A 16,937-nucleotide genomic window follows, 5' to 3' on the forward strand; every position below is an offset into this window, starting at 1 on the left:
TGGCTGGCTGTCACCATGGCCATGATCTTTAGGAAGGAACACCCCTAATAGAACCAAGGGCACACCTGAGGCCTCTTCCCCCTCCAAGGACTGGACTAGAAGCAGCTCTCCCTTCCCTCAACTGGTGTCCATTAGCCTGTGCCTGGGACTGTGGCCTCTGGACCTTTACTCAGGGATGCTCTGCCCCTCTCCTACCCACCCACTTCATCTGGTTAACTCTTGCCTCTGAAGATTTAGAGCATCTCTTCCAGGCAACTTTTCTGTGACATTTCCCCTTCCCAGTCTGGGACAAGTGTTCCCATGTTACTCAGTTCTTTCCTCTACCCTAGTCCTTATAACCCTGAGTTTACAGCTAGAATGTAGGCCAGGGACCTTATCTGAGTAGTGTTTGGTGCTTAGTGGGTGTTAGTGAATACTGGTTGAATGAATGAATGTCAAAGTGGCCAAGAGTAGAGGCTAGCAGATCAAGGAGATTTAGATCAGGGATGGGAGGAAAAACTCAAGTCCATTCAGGTACTGCCACGAGGAGTCCCAGCTCAAAATACCAACCTGTGATTGCACCTTCTTAAAAAAAAAAAAACCAATCCTTTGACTCTAGCAGCCTCTTAGGTCTTTAACCACCTGCCATTGAAATGTAAATGTCACTTAAAGAGGCATACACACACTTTAAGTCATAATATGGGAGAGCCTTAGTTAACAATGAACTCCTTAAATGGGTTTACCCAGAAAGTAATCACCTGGAGAAGAAAAGCCTGGGCTGCCATCAGGAAGGAATTCCAAGGTGGCAGGAGAGAGAATAGGGTCCATAGCTCCTGAACACTGATGCTGTCTACAGAAATTCTCTTCCCAATGTTTACTTGTGAAGCCAGCTATGAGGTGGTGGAAATAACTCTAGGTTTAGGAGTTGGGAAATAGGGGCCCTAGCTTCAGGTCTGAAAATAGCTAGTAATAGATGTCTTTGACAACTTAGACTGGTCACGTCCACCTTCTGAGTCTTGGTTTTCTCATATGTAAAATGAGTCACTTACGCTAAATCACCTCTCACCATTCCATTTCCATTTCCAGATGGAACAGGAAAATCTCTGATTCTTCTGTCCCATTTAGGCCAGCACAGAGTTCTAGTCGGGCCCCTGTCACACTTGAAATAAAACAACAGCCTTCTACCTGCTCTACTACCTGGCCTGCCCAGCAGCCCGGGGCAAGTGCAAACTATTTTCATTGTGCCATTCCCTTCCTGCTGCCTTTCTTTTTCACTCTGAATCCCTAAAATGGGAATATAAGGCTCTCCCAGTCTTTCCAACCTCAAATACTCTGTGCAATGGCCTATCTGCACCAGGACCCCTCACCTTGTCAATTCTTACCTGCTCACCTTTCCTTGCAGCCACGTCCACATTTGCAAGTTTCTCTACTCCGACAATTATCACGGCCCAAAACTGCTTGTAAAAGACTTTGACACACTTCCTTCTAGGACATGAGCACTTAACCATGTGCTGAGCACCCACAATTGCCAGATACTCTGCCTGGTACCTTACGCACAGAATGTCTCTTGTAATGTCCACAGCACACTGTGAGATATTGTTACCTCAAGTTCACAGATGAAGAAAGCAAAGCACCAGTAACTAGAGGGAGAGGTAGTGGAAACAAATTTAAAATCAATGTGACTCTTGGGACTTCCCTGGTGGTCCAGTGGTTGAAAATCCATCTTGCAATGCAGGGGACACGGGTTCGATCCCTGGTCAGGGAACTGAGATCCCATGTGCCGCGGGGCAACTAAGCCCAAGCGCTGCAACTACTGCGTTCTGGAGTCTTCATGCCACAGCTCAAGAGAAGCCCGTGTGCCGCAATGAAGAACCCACGCGCTACAACGAAAGATCCCTTGTGCTGCAACTAAGACCTGACGCAGCCAATAAATAAATAAATAAAGCTTTAAAAAACAAAAAACCACCAAAAAAACCTACATGACTCTCTAGAGTTTTTTCCTTCCCCTGTTGCCTCTTCAGGATACTTTTCCTGAATAATCCTGCTAGTCCTCTTTAAAAACATTCTTACCTCAGGGCTTTTCAATGTTTGTACATATGGTTTAAAACTGCTTGCACTTTTATAACACATTTCTTACTCTAGAGCCTCTTAATGATATATATATACATGTCATTTATTACTGTTTACACTTTCATAACAGAGTCAGCACATCTTCATGTTTTGCTTTTGGTTGAGGTCTGGTGGCTTTGCAAGCTTGCATCCCCTCTCCAACTGTTACCATATACACCTCCACAGGAGGAACCATTGTGTTCTATTTCTTTTTATACCCCCATGTGCCATGCACAACTTGGCATGAGACAGTCTTAGTACACTGAGTACACTGGCGGTTGAATGAAAGGATGTGCCCACAGGTGACTGTGGGGCAAGTGCCCTCTCCTCACTGCCCTCTCCTAACATCCTCCCTCCCATTCAGGACCTAAAAAGGAAATTGCCCACTTTGGGAGTTTCCTAAGAGCGGGTGAGGGAGCCCTGTGAGCTGAGTCCCCCTGCAGATATCACAGTTCCCAGCACATGGTCTACACACCAGCAAATTTGTTCTTAGGTGGATACTGATGGTAGGACTTCATTTGATCTTTTCAGTCAAATCTGTTCCACACAACTGGAACCACAACAACTTGAAATAATAAGCAATGAGTAGGCAGATATGAATGCAGGTCTGGATAAATAAGTTTGGAAATAAATGGAGACTTATTGTTGGAAAAATGCTTTCACATACCATAGGCTGATGCATCATTTAAGGATTCTGTCTTTATGCTTATACCATGGCTTTAAATTTACATGGTCTGAAGAGGATTAAGCTTTCTGGCTGAGGGTGAGGAGGCCACGGAAGGAAGGAGAGGGGCAGAGGCACAAGCCCTCTCAGGAGTCTTTCCTTAATGAGCCTTCTTGTCCTGGCTCTAGGGAAGCTGGTGCCGGAGGGGGATGATCCCTTTCCTCTGTGTGTGTGTGGTTGGGTGGGGGGAGTGACAGTGCATTTGAGCAACTCAGCTGTTAGTCCTCTGCCGCTGCTGGGTACCCAGAGAAGTGCAGTCAAGCCCCTCCCCCAGCTCCTCACTGGCCTAACTAATCCTGAAAGCCCTTTCTTCTCCTGGGCAGAGCGTCCCCTTGCCAGCTGCCCATTCCTCCAGGTGTTTCCTGTAGCTCTTTGTTTGCTGGCTGGGTGGCTGAGGGCAGCGGGTGGGAGTCTGTTTTGGCTTCCCATTAACCAATGGCAGCCAGTGTGGGGGTAGGTCTGGAGCTCCTGTATCTGGGGGGAACTGACCACAAACACCAGCTGCCTCCTGATACCTGCCTTTCTGAGAGTGTATAAACAGTACTGGGCCCAGAGAGGAAGAAGGCTTTCTCGGCAGAGCAGGGCAGGGGCTTCAGCTGGGTCAGAACAGAGGGTCATATCGCAAGTGAAATGTCTAGAAGCTTCCTACCTTAATTCCCCTTTCCCCAGGGGAGAGGGTCAAGGTCTAAAGTGTGAGTCACCACAGGGACCTCAGCACAAAGGCCTGGTTGCCCTGGACTCTAACGCCAACATGACAAGGGCTGGTGGTGCTGGGTCACCCTCCACCATTCACCTGCCATAAAGTGGAGTGCATTGCTTCTCAAGGCAAAGGCTGAGAGTGGAAGGGGCCGTCTTGACAAAGCCTCCGTTTTCTTACCTCAGAGCTGAAGCGACTATACACCCTATCTTCACCAAACCTCCCCAACCCCAGACAGTTGGTGCAAAGACAAACGCTGCCTTGGGTTTCTCCCTGGCCACTCTTCCCAGGAAGGTAGGGTAGTATTTGCGGTTCAAGTTTCTCCATTTTAGTTGAAGTGATCCACTCATCTGGATGATTATTTTATTTATGTCTCCCTGGGAGGCTGTTGGCTCTGGGAGCTGGGCTGCATATCTTGATGTTACATTGTATCTCCAGTGCTTGCATGGGTCCTGGCATACAGTAGGTTCTCAACAATAGTGTAAATGAATGAATGGGAATGTTACCTCCTTAATCCTTTTCTGTCTTGGTGTTTGCAATGGGTTAACAGAATAACACAATAATAAATGGCACTAGTGAGCATTCGCCATGCGTATAATATCATTAAATTCTCAGATTAACTCCATGGGTTGATATAATTACCCTTAGACTATAGATGAAGAGACTAAGACTCAGGGAAGGTGAAGCAAATTACCTACAGGCGTACTGCTAGTAAGTGACAGGGTTGGGTCAAATCCAGGACTGACTGAATAAACAGAGGGGGAAAAGAAAGAAAGAAAAACTAAGGCAAAACTGGATCCAGGGTTTCTTCTAATTCCCCCTGTCACCCTTAGCCCTCTGGTCTTCTGGATTCCAGGAACTTTTACACCAAGCCACAGTTCACATTGCAGGTGGTCAAAAAACAGTTAAGAAGTCTGGAATCTCAATCTTACGTATATTTTATGTCCAAACTCAGATTGCCTGTCCTCTGAACTCCTGCCACTTATCCTAGCCTTGACTGATTTTATAACAACCCTCTAAACTTTTATAGGAAGAAGTTGCTGTTCCCTCGCTTATTCATGTATATGATCTTTTATTTGTGTATGTCTTCCTTGAATTGCTTTCTTTTTATGTCATATTTCAATTTGAAGGCTCTAGAGATCACCTCTGGTATTTCTCAATACCCACTGTAGCTTCTGGGTTTAATGCAGTACCTGGGTATGAAACTGAGAGCAAGAAGGGCTGGGGAACCAAGCAGTCTAGTCTATACACTTCAGTGGACTCCCCCCAACCCCATAGGGCTCTCTCTCTCTCTCTCTCTCTCCTTTGCCCTTTGCCTCTTTCCAGATGGAGAAATCCTGATCCAATAGAGACCAACCAGCCAGATGGATTACTTCATCCTCAGCTGCTGACTTCCCAGCTCTTGTGCAAAACACAGGAACTCCTTGTGCTCATTGTGACCCACTTCCTTTCTTACTAGGACCTGCTCAGGGTAGAGGCTTAGGTCTCAGTGGCTTCTCTTGTTTTTGCAAAAGGAAAATAATCTCCCTGTCATAGTCGCCAATAGGTTTTTCCCATGACTTTTCCCATGGCACCTCCCAGGTGGGAGAGAAAAGAAAGGAACACTGACTGTGTCCTGAGATGAGCTTCAAAGATACCCAGGAGGGCGGAACACAATGTAAAACCACTTGTTAAGATTATAGTGTTATTTGAATATGAGGGATTGAAGTGGGTCGACACAGGTCTTGGAGTCCAGGGTCTGTATCTGGGCTCTAGCACGGAGCCAGCTGCACGTGCAGCTTAAAGGACATTTTTATGGTTTTGAGTTTTCAGTTTGGCAGGCAGGCAATGTGTCCTGGAGTAAGGGCTCTCTTATGTCCAGAGACGGGTCCTTGTGAGAAGCACAGTGTGGGGGGGTGGGCAGAGGTGAGAGTTTTTGTCCTCAGTGTGTTGTCAGTCCAAAGATGTTGATGGGATAATCATAAATGCCGGTACATAAAACACTGATATGTGATTAAATACAAATTAATGGAACTACATAGAATGATACATTCTACATAAATAAGTGCTTAGACAGTTGCTAGACAAATGGAAATGATTAGAGATGGGTGAAGTTAGTTCAAGCAAGGATCGGGAAAGAGAGCTGTTTTGAGAAATGCCTTTATTATCTTGTGCCCAAACAGCTCTGAGCACAGGCACCTTGGCCAGCTCAAACAACAGGAGGTCCGGTGGGTGGGTGGAGGAGCAGGGCATGGAGCCAGGTAGGAGGAGAGTGGTGAGCTGTGTTCCCTAAGCTCTAAGTGACTCTGCCCACTCCCACCCCTCACCCCTCACCCCCAGCACCACAGCTCAGTTCTTCTGCAGAAAGAGCAACCGGGGGCATTCAGCCCCGAAGAATGCAGACCTGTGGCCTCAGAATCATAACTTTGCATATGCGATACCTTTTTACTAAGACATAGGGAATGATTCCCTTTTATTCTGAATTTATCGAGATCTTTTAGCACCTTAGCCTAGAGCTCCCATTAATCCTCCCAAAACAGACTGGACTGATGTTGGAGGGTGGAGCGAGAAGGAGACAAAAATCGGAGATTCAGGAGATTAGGGGGCCAGGGGAGCCTTCACCTCTACTCCTTAAAAAAGATCTTTGCATTGCCCTAGACCTTTCTGGTCTCAATTGCCTCATGAAATAATAGATGTGAAGCACTCTGAAAAATGTTTCAACACTCTACCTCCTGGGAGTTATGACTGTGGGCAAGCTGAAAGCAAAGCCTCCATGGGGGACTTGCCTGGGGGACCAGTGGTTAAGACTCCATGCTTCCACTGCTGGGGGCACGGGTTTGATCCCTGGTTGGAGAACTAAGATTCCACCAAAAAAGAAAAGAAAAGAAGAGAAAACCTCCTATTGCACAGCCTGTCCTGTTTATAGAGCACTGGATTGCACACCAGCTTACTCTCTACTATGCTGGGAGGTAGAGGTGGCGGGTGATTTTACCATTTATGGAGAGGAAACTGAGGCTCAGACAGGCTAGATGACTTGCCCAGAATTATACAGCAAGCAGATGGTAAGCTGAGCATGGAAGCCAGGTCTCCTGATTCCTGCTCCATTTCTTTCCACCTAGCCTCTTAATGTTTGAAAGCACACATGGGTTGTTTTGATAGAATCCTATTCTAGAACAACTAAAAATTCATTATTTAATGGCAGAGTGCCAGATCCCACTGTTCTCCACCTGATAGGTCTTAGATTTTTCTATTTAACCCTATTATTTGAGAGGCAAAACAATGCCCAGTCAAGGGAGTTTTACAGAACGAAAGCCTTCAAAGCACAATACCCCAAGCTACCACAGTGTAACATTGTTGCCCCAAATTGAGGTCTCCCTTCCCAGGGATTCTGGCTCTGCACAGAGCTGGACAGAAGCCGAGGAGGAGTGTGGGGGCAGAGCCTCCCCAGAGGGAAACAGATGGGCAGGCTGGCCCCAGTGCCAGCACTTTGAACAACCCTTTTCTTTTCCAGCCAAACGTCCAATGTCATTCCCCTCTCACCTCCAGCTCCCAGGCAGCCCCCCCCCATTCTGTCTTTGGGTGGGCTCTGAGTAGCTGATGGACTCTGGAGGGATGGAGGCTGTTCTTTATGACTGGCAGAAGGATGAAAGGAGGCTTGAAACTGGTGTGGGGCAACTGTTGCCATCTGTCTGGTGGGACGTCACCAGGGATGGTCTCGCCCATTCACTCCTTCACGCACCGCTGGGCTCGGGCCTTTTGTTTGGTTGGCTAGGGGTGGGGTTGCTGTAGTGCAGTGAAGAGAGGCGGCGGGTGAGAGAAGCAGCTTCTTTGTGTCTGGACCAAACTTTCAGTGATTCACTAGGGTGATTTGCATGAGGAAGCTGCCTAAGCCCCCAAACACCCAAGTGATTGACAGCCTCCAGCCCTCTCTCCTGGTCACACCCCTCCCCCTCCCCCTTCGGCCAAACAGCTCCCCAGGGTTAGAGGGAGTGGCCCCAGCTCCTCTGCAGGGATGGGGAGCAGGGAAAGCTGCTCTGTCCCTCTCTGTGCCCCCTCTGTCCCCATCCCTTTCCCAGTTGGAGGTGGGTCTGGTGTCTTCCTCCCTCCCCACCCCCATCAGTCCCTCACAGCGTTTTTCTTTTTGTTTGGTTTCTGCGTACTAGGCTGGCGGGCAGAGGGGCCAAAGCGGGAGGAAAGGCCCATTAACCACCCAGCAGCTGAGCAGGGGAAAAAAGGAGCTGAATTGAGACGTCGGGGTTGGCAGCTCTCCAGCCCAGCTCCTGGTCTTTGAATAACACCCCAGGCCAGGAGCTGGGATCAGTGTGTGGGAGGCTTTGGGGCATTTAATTATTTAAAGGGCTCACTAAAAGGAGCTAAGACCCTGGGGAAGGGGGAGGATAGGCAGATGGTGTGCCCAAGTTGCTGGGAACCTGGGTGCAGGATGGGTGAGGGTGGGGGTGGGGGAGGGAGGGAGGACTGAGCTAGAGGTCAGGGTTCAGGGAGTAAGAGAATGGGGGAGGGGAAGTGAAACAGAGATTGCCCTCTAGACCCAAGCACGCCCTGTGGATAGTCTTTGCCTACACCAGCTGTGAGCAGGCTCTCGGCTTCTCCTTTCTGTACTCCTGCCCACCACTCCCCAACTTTTAAATTCGTATCTGCCCTGAGAGGGAACCATTTTGGAAACACACAACAAAACTGTTAAGTTTAGGGGATTACCCCTTCTCTTCTGGCATTTAGGGATGTTCCAGGTTGGTTCAATGGTGACCTGAACTGGGCAGACGGATAGGAGGATTTTCTCTTCCTCCCTCCCTCACTCTCTCCCTTCCTCTTTCTTTCTTTCTTCTTTCTTTCTTTCTTTCTTTCTTTCTTTCTTTCTTTCTTTCTTTTCTTTCCTTTCTTTCTTTCTTTCTTTCCTTCCTTCTTTTCTTTCTTTCTTTCTACTTGTGGTAAAACTTCTGCAACATAAAATTCACCATTTTATCTAGTTTCATTTTATAAGATGAGACCGTACACTGAGTCTGTGGAAATAATGAGAAAGCAAATAATTGGAGGTCCTGCTCTTGGGGGCACAGGGTGCTTCGAAAGGCAGTCTGTGCCCCCGAGAGCACAGGGGCCTAGGTCCCTAGGTAGAAACATACTAGTCAGATTCAATTTGGATTCAGCTCTGCCATGTACAAGCTCTGCGACCACAGGTAAGTTATTTAGTTGTTCAATGCCTCAATTTTCTCATCTTTAAAATGAGGATAAAAAATTGCTCCCACTCAGTATTCTTGAGGGGATTAATATAGGTGAAGCACTTAGAAGAGTGTCTGGCTCTTTGTAAGGACACAATAAATGTTATTAAATATTATTGTCATTACCATTACCAGATCAGGAGGCATTTATATAGGCTACACAATGGAAACTGAGAGAAACAGGGAATTTGGGAATTGGGTACAAGGCCAAAGGGGAATTTGGTAAGGGTGTAGATTTGCCTCCATCCTCTCTCCCATTTGTAATGAGCTACGGTTGGAAATGTGGTCTTTGCTGTTCCAAAAATAGTAGTCCTGTTCGGGTAGCCCCCCTTTCCCACCTGCATCCCTCTTCCACCTTCACCAGGGCGAGCGAACAGCTCCAGGACCTGGGGCTCTGAAACCCTCTGGTCCAGACCCTTGCTTTGTGGCAGTTTAGGCATTACTGTTAGCCCTGTTTTACTGATGGGATGACCAATTCAAAGGGGTTAAGGGACTTGAGATTTGATTCTTCTGCTTCTTGGGGCTTTCCCTACTCTAGCCCCGCCCAGGCCACAAGGTCATGTGGAATGAACTGGTCACTTGGTCACTGTGGGGCACACAGTGCAATACAGCATCTCAGCCTGTCTTCACTTCTCAGTCTGGCCGGCCTCAAACGTGTGAGGTGGGCTTGTTTTCTGCACCTTCCAGCGAGGCAGTTCTCCCGTCCTCAACACGCCTGGGAGGCAACGGCGACGGCTTTCAGTCGGGGACAGCCGAGGATGATCCCGCGCGGGCCGCCCGCACTCAGACGTGCACCGCAAGGGTGGTGCTACGGAGAGGCTGGGGGCGTGAGGGCAGGCAGGTGTTTGGCTCCCTCCCTCCCGGATGTGGGCAGAGGGAGGAGCCCCCGGCCAATCATCCACGTCCCTCAGTCCCTACGGAGAAGCTGTCTGGGACCTTGAAACGCGACCAAACGCGCTAGCTAGTTCGTTTTCCTAGTTTGGCAACTGGGTAGTGCCGCAGCCTCCGCCCCCTCTGGGAAGCCCCCACCTTGGTAACAAGCTGCTGATTGGCTGGCCCTGGGGCACAGCGGACCAGTCAAAGCTCTCCTTGATGTCGAGGTTTGGCAGAGAGGAGTTAAAAATGGGGGGCGGGGGGAGGCGGGACACTACGCGTTTTCGGAGTGGAGGTGCTACGCGGGTAGGTAGCGGAGAATCGGGCCTTTCACCAGGAAAGGGCAGGCGGGGGAGGGGCCGAGAAGTGGCGGCCTCTGTGACGGGACCCCTTCCCTCCCGCCACCTGCTGCTAGAGCGTCTCGGGTCCCTAAAGCTTAGGTCTTTCCTCCATTTCTCAGGCCTTCCTCACAGCCTGACCGACTGCAGGGCTGGTGCAGCCTTTCTTGAGCAATTTTGGAGGTTCCGGGTTTCTGAAACCTCCTCGGTCCTCTCTCCAAAGTCCCTCTGTATTTGGGCGTTTATTTTCCCAAGTTTGTTACTCGGGCCCTCTTCGTTTTCTTTTTGTACATCTGTGTGTGCTCACGCCCTCCTAGGGCCGTGTTACCAGTCACCCATCCTCTAAAACCAACTTAATCATCCGCTTTATTACACTGTACCTATTGGCACCAACCTCCTAGACTTAGTACAGTATACATTTCTGAGGACATACATTGTAAGCTTTGTAAGAGAAAGCATTTTGAATAACTTTGTTCCCCCACCTCAATGCACACAAACATACACACATACATATTCAAAGAACCTAGCACGGTAGCATCAAGATTAAGACTCTAGAGACCGTGACAGGGTACAATTCCAGCTCTGCCACTGCTACTGGCTGTGTGACCTTGAGCAGATACTTCACCTCTCTGAACCTCAGTTTTTACCAATGAAAAATGCTAATGATAATAGCACCTACCTCCTAGCATTATTATGACAAAATGCCTGACACATAATGCCTAATAAATGATATTATTTTAGATATTAATAAAGAAGGAATGAGTATTACTTCCCCACAGTTAATCTCAGCCCCCCATTCTTGGTTTAGGTGCTAGGGCTAACAACTAGATTCTAGGGACATTTAAAATTACTATCAGTAAAACAATTTAGGACTCAGAATAAAACTTAGCACAGTCTCACAGCTCCCAGCCTTCACATGGGTCCTGTTTTAGCTCAGATTTTACGAAGGGAGAGATCTGTTGGCAAGATAGGATTCGTTTTTCCTCAAGGACTTTTCTTAAGGTTTTTTTTTTTTTCGCCATATTCAGCATGAGGGATTCCCCAACGAGGAATCGAACCTGTGCCCCTGGCAGTGGAAGCTCAGAGTCAAGGACTTTTCTTCAAATTCCTCCCTCTCAAAAATTTTAGAACAGCAGTGTCTGAGGATTTACAGTAATCCCATTTTTAACAGGATTTAACAGTCTCCTTTTTTTTCACGAACTCATGGAGTGTCTTACCTGACCTCTCCATATACTTACATTAACACCAAGGTGTGATTGTTAAGTTTTTCCCAAAACTCTCCACTGAAGTCCTTTCTTGTTGCTCAGAGACTCATCTTTTCTGCAGTCTCTGCCTCTCCCCCGAATGCTACACACTGGTCCATAGATTTTCTTCAGTGAACACAGAGGCTGGCAGTTCAGTGCTCCCAGACCCCTAGTGGTCATCCTGCCATGTTCTATCACCTGCTGTACCCTGTTGATGTCAGAAGTGGCCTTTGTTGATGTTTTGCATTATTAAGAACAAAAGCAATGATGTGTCTGGGGCACCTCAGTGGTGCCAGATGCCGGGGACAGGGAGGATGCAAGGGGCACCCAGCACTGGGGTGTATTTCAGTGGGAAGCCAGCAGACCTGGGTTTCAGTGTTGAGTATATGCCATTAGGGACAAGTCAATAAAAAGTGTTAGGTCTCAATTACCCTATCTGTAAAGTGGGTGAATCAGACCTGGCTCCTTACTTTATAGATATTTTGGGAAAATAACTGGGGTCATACTGTTGAAAGCACTTCATATTTTTTTGGAAATTAGAAGGGGTGTGTTTGTGTGGGTGTGGGTGTGGGTGTGTGCAACAGGCTATTAAATTCATTTTATGCTACTATTTCCATTTGGCTCCCAGAAATATGATCCAACAGTTGTTATTAAAAACTTATGAACCCAGCTTTGTGCTAACTGTTGTGAGGTATATGGAGGGATCATATGACACGCTCTCTACCTTTAAAGAATTTACAGTCTAACCAGGTTGCTCAACTAACACATGAAATGATGTGTCGTATTGACTGTGGATCCCCCACATATCCTCTTCTGACTTACAAGTAAAGGATGATCTGGTGGTGTGACAATGGAGCCAATAGGTGGACGTGCCTTACTGCAGCTAGCACAGCTGCTTGCCTCTTACCTCTCTCTTTCTATCCTTGGTGGGGTGTGGGGTCTTACAGACCATCCTCACTGCTGCCTTCGCCAATGCTCATGAGTCATGGCCTGGTGCCTTGTGACCTGAGGTTGGGGAGATGCTCACCTTTGATGCTGCCCTTCACTTACTGTTCATGTAGTTACCTGTTGCTGATGCTTTCTCATCTGCACCTGCCCACTGCCACTGCTTACAAACGCCATCACAGCCATTGTAGCTACAGCAGCTCCTTTGGGGTGGGCTTTGGGTGGGACACTGAGGATGCTGTTATTCCCAGCCCCCTGTACCCGGCAAGAGAGACCACCTCCCTACCCCTTCTAATCTCTGTATTTGCTTCCATGGCCAGGTAGACTAGAAAAGATGCAAGTTGCTCACACTTCCCCACAGCACAGAGGGCTGTGTCCCATTTGGGGCTTCCCCCAGCCTTCTTGGTGGAGGGAGCTAGTCTGGGATGGGGTTGAGGACCAGTTCTGCTGCGGCATGCTCAGCAGGCAGATTCCAGCTCCAGGTTCTCTGTGCTGGGCCAGCAGATTTAGCTCCTTTCCTTTTTGGAGACTGTCAACAAAGGCTCAGCATAGCTTCTAAGAAGGAATAGATCAGTGTAATTGCTATCATCTTTGAAAAGAAAAAGATGGGCATGCAAATTAAAATAAATATCAATACCAAGTCTCATCCATCAGACTGTCCAAATTACTAAAGTCTGAAGCAGTATTTGGCGTCATGGGGATGTGGGGAAATGGAGGCTCAGGTACAACTGGTGTGAGTGCACATTCGTACAACCCCTTTGGAGAGCAGTTTGACAGAATCTAGTAGAGGTAAATTGTTCATATTTCACGACTTAGCAGTTCCCTCCTGGGCATAAATACCAGTAGTTTTTAACTGGTGGTGGTTTTGACCCCCCAGGGAACATTTGGCAAATTTGGAGATATTTTTAAGTTGGACTGGGGAGGGGACAGATGCTAATGGCATCTCGTGGATAGAGGCCAGGGATGCTGCTAAACATCCTACAGGCAGTCCACTCTGTCCCCCCTCCCCTTGCCCCACAAAGAATTATCCAGAGCCAAAGGCCAGTAGCGCACTGTTAAGAAATCCTGATGTAAACGCTAGGGAGACTCTCAAATGCAATCTCAAAGAGACAGATAAAAGGATGTTCACTGCATCATTTGTTTCTAACATTACAGTATTGAAAATAATCTAAATGTCCCTCAAAAGGAGAATAGAGAAATAAATTTAGGTGTTTTCACACAATGGTTAGAATGAATGAACTGGAACCACAAGAATCAATATGGATAAATCTTGAACACACAATGTTCACTGAAAGAAGCAGAGTAATACAGAAAGTGCTACTCTGTAAAGTTTAAAGACACAAACAACTCTCTACTTCCCCTGTGGATGTAATGCAAGTTAGTTATTTTTGTCTCCACCAAATTCCACAGCAAGTACCTGGAGACCTTTACATTCATTCTTTCATACACTAAATGCACCAACTATTGACATTATCTGGCTCAGGATTTTGCATACAGAAAAAATTTGTTGAATGATTGAGCTGTGCTCATAGAGAGACAAGACCATGATTTGCCTTCTCTTCTTGCCTTTCCTCTATGATCTGCATTTCTGCCTGTCTTTTCATGGCTTAATTTAGGGAGGGTCCCAGAACTTGGATGAGAAAACACTGAATCTTCATTTTTCACACTGCTAAGTGAAATTTAGCATTCCCTTCAATTATGAAGGTAACAAGTCGCTGCAATATTAGCAGCCTGAAGCTTTGTCACCAACTGAAATTACAGATATTTTCATATCACATTACAGTTATTGACAATACATACATTCATGCTCATTAGCACTTCGAAATGACTGTATTTAGACTTGTTGCTGGATCTCATTATTTATGACATTAATAAATATTTATATATATATGATCTAAAATATTTATACATTTTGATAACTGTACTTCATTGGTTTCCTTTGGAATCCAATGGATTTTATTTTATACCTTCAAAAACATTTCGAGAAGAGGTCCATAGGCTTTGGCAGGCTGCCAGAGGGGTCCACAAATGTCAAGACTCCCTGGTTACACCATACCTTCTGTTGCTTTGATTATTGGTTAAGTGTCCATTGGGGCTCAGAGCCGAATGGGAGAAAGTGGGCATGGATTGCCACCTTTAAAAGTTTCAGAAAAGGCTCTGATGGTGCGAAGTGAGATCTGCCCGTTAGTTGCTGGAAGACAGAACTGTGAGATTGAGCCGGGGCTTTGGAATGTTGGTAAAGTTTTTTGGTACTTGTGTCTGAAATAAGAGAATAAAGGCAGTAGTTGGTTTTACCCCTGCCTACAGCTCCAGCCTCGTTGCTCCTTGCCACTGTGCCCCCAGCCATTTTTGCTGTCTTTCAGTGTCCAGGAAGCTTCCTCCTGCATTAGGAGGTCTATACATGCTGTTATCTCTGCTGGACTCTCCTCCCATCTCTTCATCTAGGTAAGTACACTCTCCCTCCATATCTGATTATCTGCCCATGTTCCTCCAGACTAGGTCAGGCTCCTTGATAATCCTCATGTAGACCCATCCTCATCTCCTTCACAGCCCTTTCTCAGTTTGTAACTATGTGGTCCTTGGGGTGACTCTTTAGTTCACTGCTTGTCACTGCACCAGATTATAAATCCCCCAATGGCAAGGAAGGCTTGCCTTTATTGTCTGCAGTATCCCCAGTGCCTGACCAAGGGCTTGTGGTAAATATTTATTGATGAAGAGTGAATTTTAATTGGAAAATTCATAAAGGGACTGTGAATGCTAGCAGAATGGATTTAGGTCCACAAAAAATAAAGTCGGATGGCCTCCCCCCGCCTTGTGAGACCCCATCTACCACCAAACATCCCCCACACTCCTAGCAGTTCTGCATACACCAGTAACACAGAGATCTTCAGGCTAGCACAGTAGAAACAGTATAGCAAAACTGGCAGGCTGGGGAGAGAGATGGCCTGGGGTCAGATCCTGGCCTCGATGCTTTCTTCCTGGGTGACCTCAGCCTCTTTGTGCCTCAGTCTCTCCATCTATATAAAATAGTGAAAATAATAGTACCAATGGCATAGAATGTTTAGGAATGCTAATGAAGCCATATAAATAAAACACCTAACACATAAGTACTGATCAAACGGTAGCTTAAAGGAAAAGAGACAACTTTTATCCATCAGAGCCTGATGGATAATCCACCCCTGCTACCCCCTTGAGAAGCACTGGATTTAGAAACAGAATTTCACAGAATATATTAGTGAATATCTTCAGTAAATAATATATTCAGCTCAGTAAATATCAGTTGTGGTTATTTCTCTATTAGAAAATAGTGAATTGTCCTAAAAGCACAAGCCTAGCTCTTAAAGGCTTTCAAGAAACGTGCATTGAGGGCTTCCCTGGTGGCGCAGTGGTTGAGAGTCTGCCTGCTAATGCAGGGGACACGGGTTCGAGCCCTGGTCTGGGAAGATCCCAGATGCCGTGGAGCAACTGGGCCCGTGAGCCACAAATACGGAGCCTGTGCGTCTGGAGCCTGTGCTGCGCAACAAGAGAGGCCGTGATAGTGAGAGGCCCGCGCACCGCGATGAAGAGTGGCCCCCACTTGCCACAACTAGAGAAAGCCCTCGCACAGAAACGAAGACCCAACACAGCAAAAATTAATTAATTAATTAATTAACTCCTACCCCCAACATCTTCTTTAAAAAAAGAAAAAAGAAATGTGCATTGAGAAGTTGAATGAAAGAGCAGATGGGCTACTTGAATGCTTATTTTCCTCTTCCAGGCCCAACTTGGCTTTGCAGTACTTGACTGCCCTCAGTTCTACATAGTTGCCACTAGAGGGCAGGCGCCGTTAAGACAACAATACTCTGGACCCACCAGCGCCATAATTACTGGGTAAACAAGGGAGGATGGTTGAAGGAGAAAAATGATAGAATGATTGAAAAAAATAATTTTTTTCTTTATCTCTTGGGGACCAAATGGAAGGAAATATGGAGCTAGTGAGATTGAAGTTAGACTTAAAGAAGAACTTCCAGAGCACAGAGTTTGCTAACTAGAGATTTTATACAGGTGACTTTTTAAAAACCTCTTAGCTATATCTACCCAAGCAGAATAGATGAGAAAGTGGGCTCCTCCAGTCTGAGGCTTATGTGACCCCCCCCCCTTAAAGTAACCCTTCTGTGTCTGCCTTAATTGACTCCATTCTTGCAGATGCAATTGTAAAATAACTTTATTGGTTGGGTTAGCCACCACTCATGCTTTTCCTGTGATAAGGATCCTTTATAGAGGCATGATGGTGTTCACATGCAGATACTTTCTGAAGAGCCCTGGGGCAAGGGGCAGCCTTGCCCCTCACCTCAGAGCTCCTTTGTTGAAATGAGCTGGTTTGGCTTTTGTGGATTTCAAGGTCTGGAGCCAAGAAGCAGTCCAAGTATCCCCCCCTTCCCTTTTCAGGAAAACGGCTTCAAAGCATACACTGTATCAGGGACACAGTGGCATCTGGGCAAGGAGCAGATTAGGGCTAGCTGTCCTCAAGCAGTCCCTGGCCATGGCTGCCTGGATGGCTCCATCCCAATGGTACCCCAAAGAGCAGGAGGGTTAGGTCCCCAGACAACACTCCTTTCAGAAATGGGAAGAACTAATTGCTCTCCACCCAAGCTATAAAGCAACAGCCATCTTCAGTAATGAGAGTGTAGCTCAGAGATGTGAAAGCAGAGGGTTTTGTGCTCAGTACAGGCAAGATTTGGCTGCCGGGCCTGGGCTTCACTGACCCAATGAGCGTCTCCAGCCAGAGCTGGTACTATTAACTGTGGCCTTAGGAGAAAACAATTAATACCACAG

At 46.9% G+C, this 16,937-nt stretch overlaps 1 long non-coding RNA gene across 1 annotated transcript in view; it reads left to right on the forward strand.

Moving 5' to 3' along the window:
* The first annotated feature begins 9,862 nt into the window (after nt 1-9,862).
* The window catches only part of LOC115861711 (uncharacterized), a 40,717-nt gene continuing 33,642 nt past the window's right edge, over nt 9,863-16,937 (forward strand). The window contains exons 1-2 of the long non-coding RNA XR_004042861.2: nt 9,863-9,901; nt 14,486-14,567. This is a non-coding gene — a long non-coding RNA (uncharacterized lncRNA). The remainder of the gene's footprint in view (nt 9,902-14,485; nt 14,568-16,937) is intronic.

This window comes from Globicephala melas, chromosome 1 (assembly GCF_963455315.2).
Source record: "Globicephala melas chromosome 1, mGloMel1.2, whole genome shotgun sequence".
NCBI classification, from domain to species: domain Eukaryota; kingdom Metazoa; phylum Chordata; class Mammalia; order Artiodactyla; family Delphinidae; genus Globicephala; species Globicephala melas.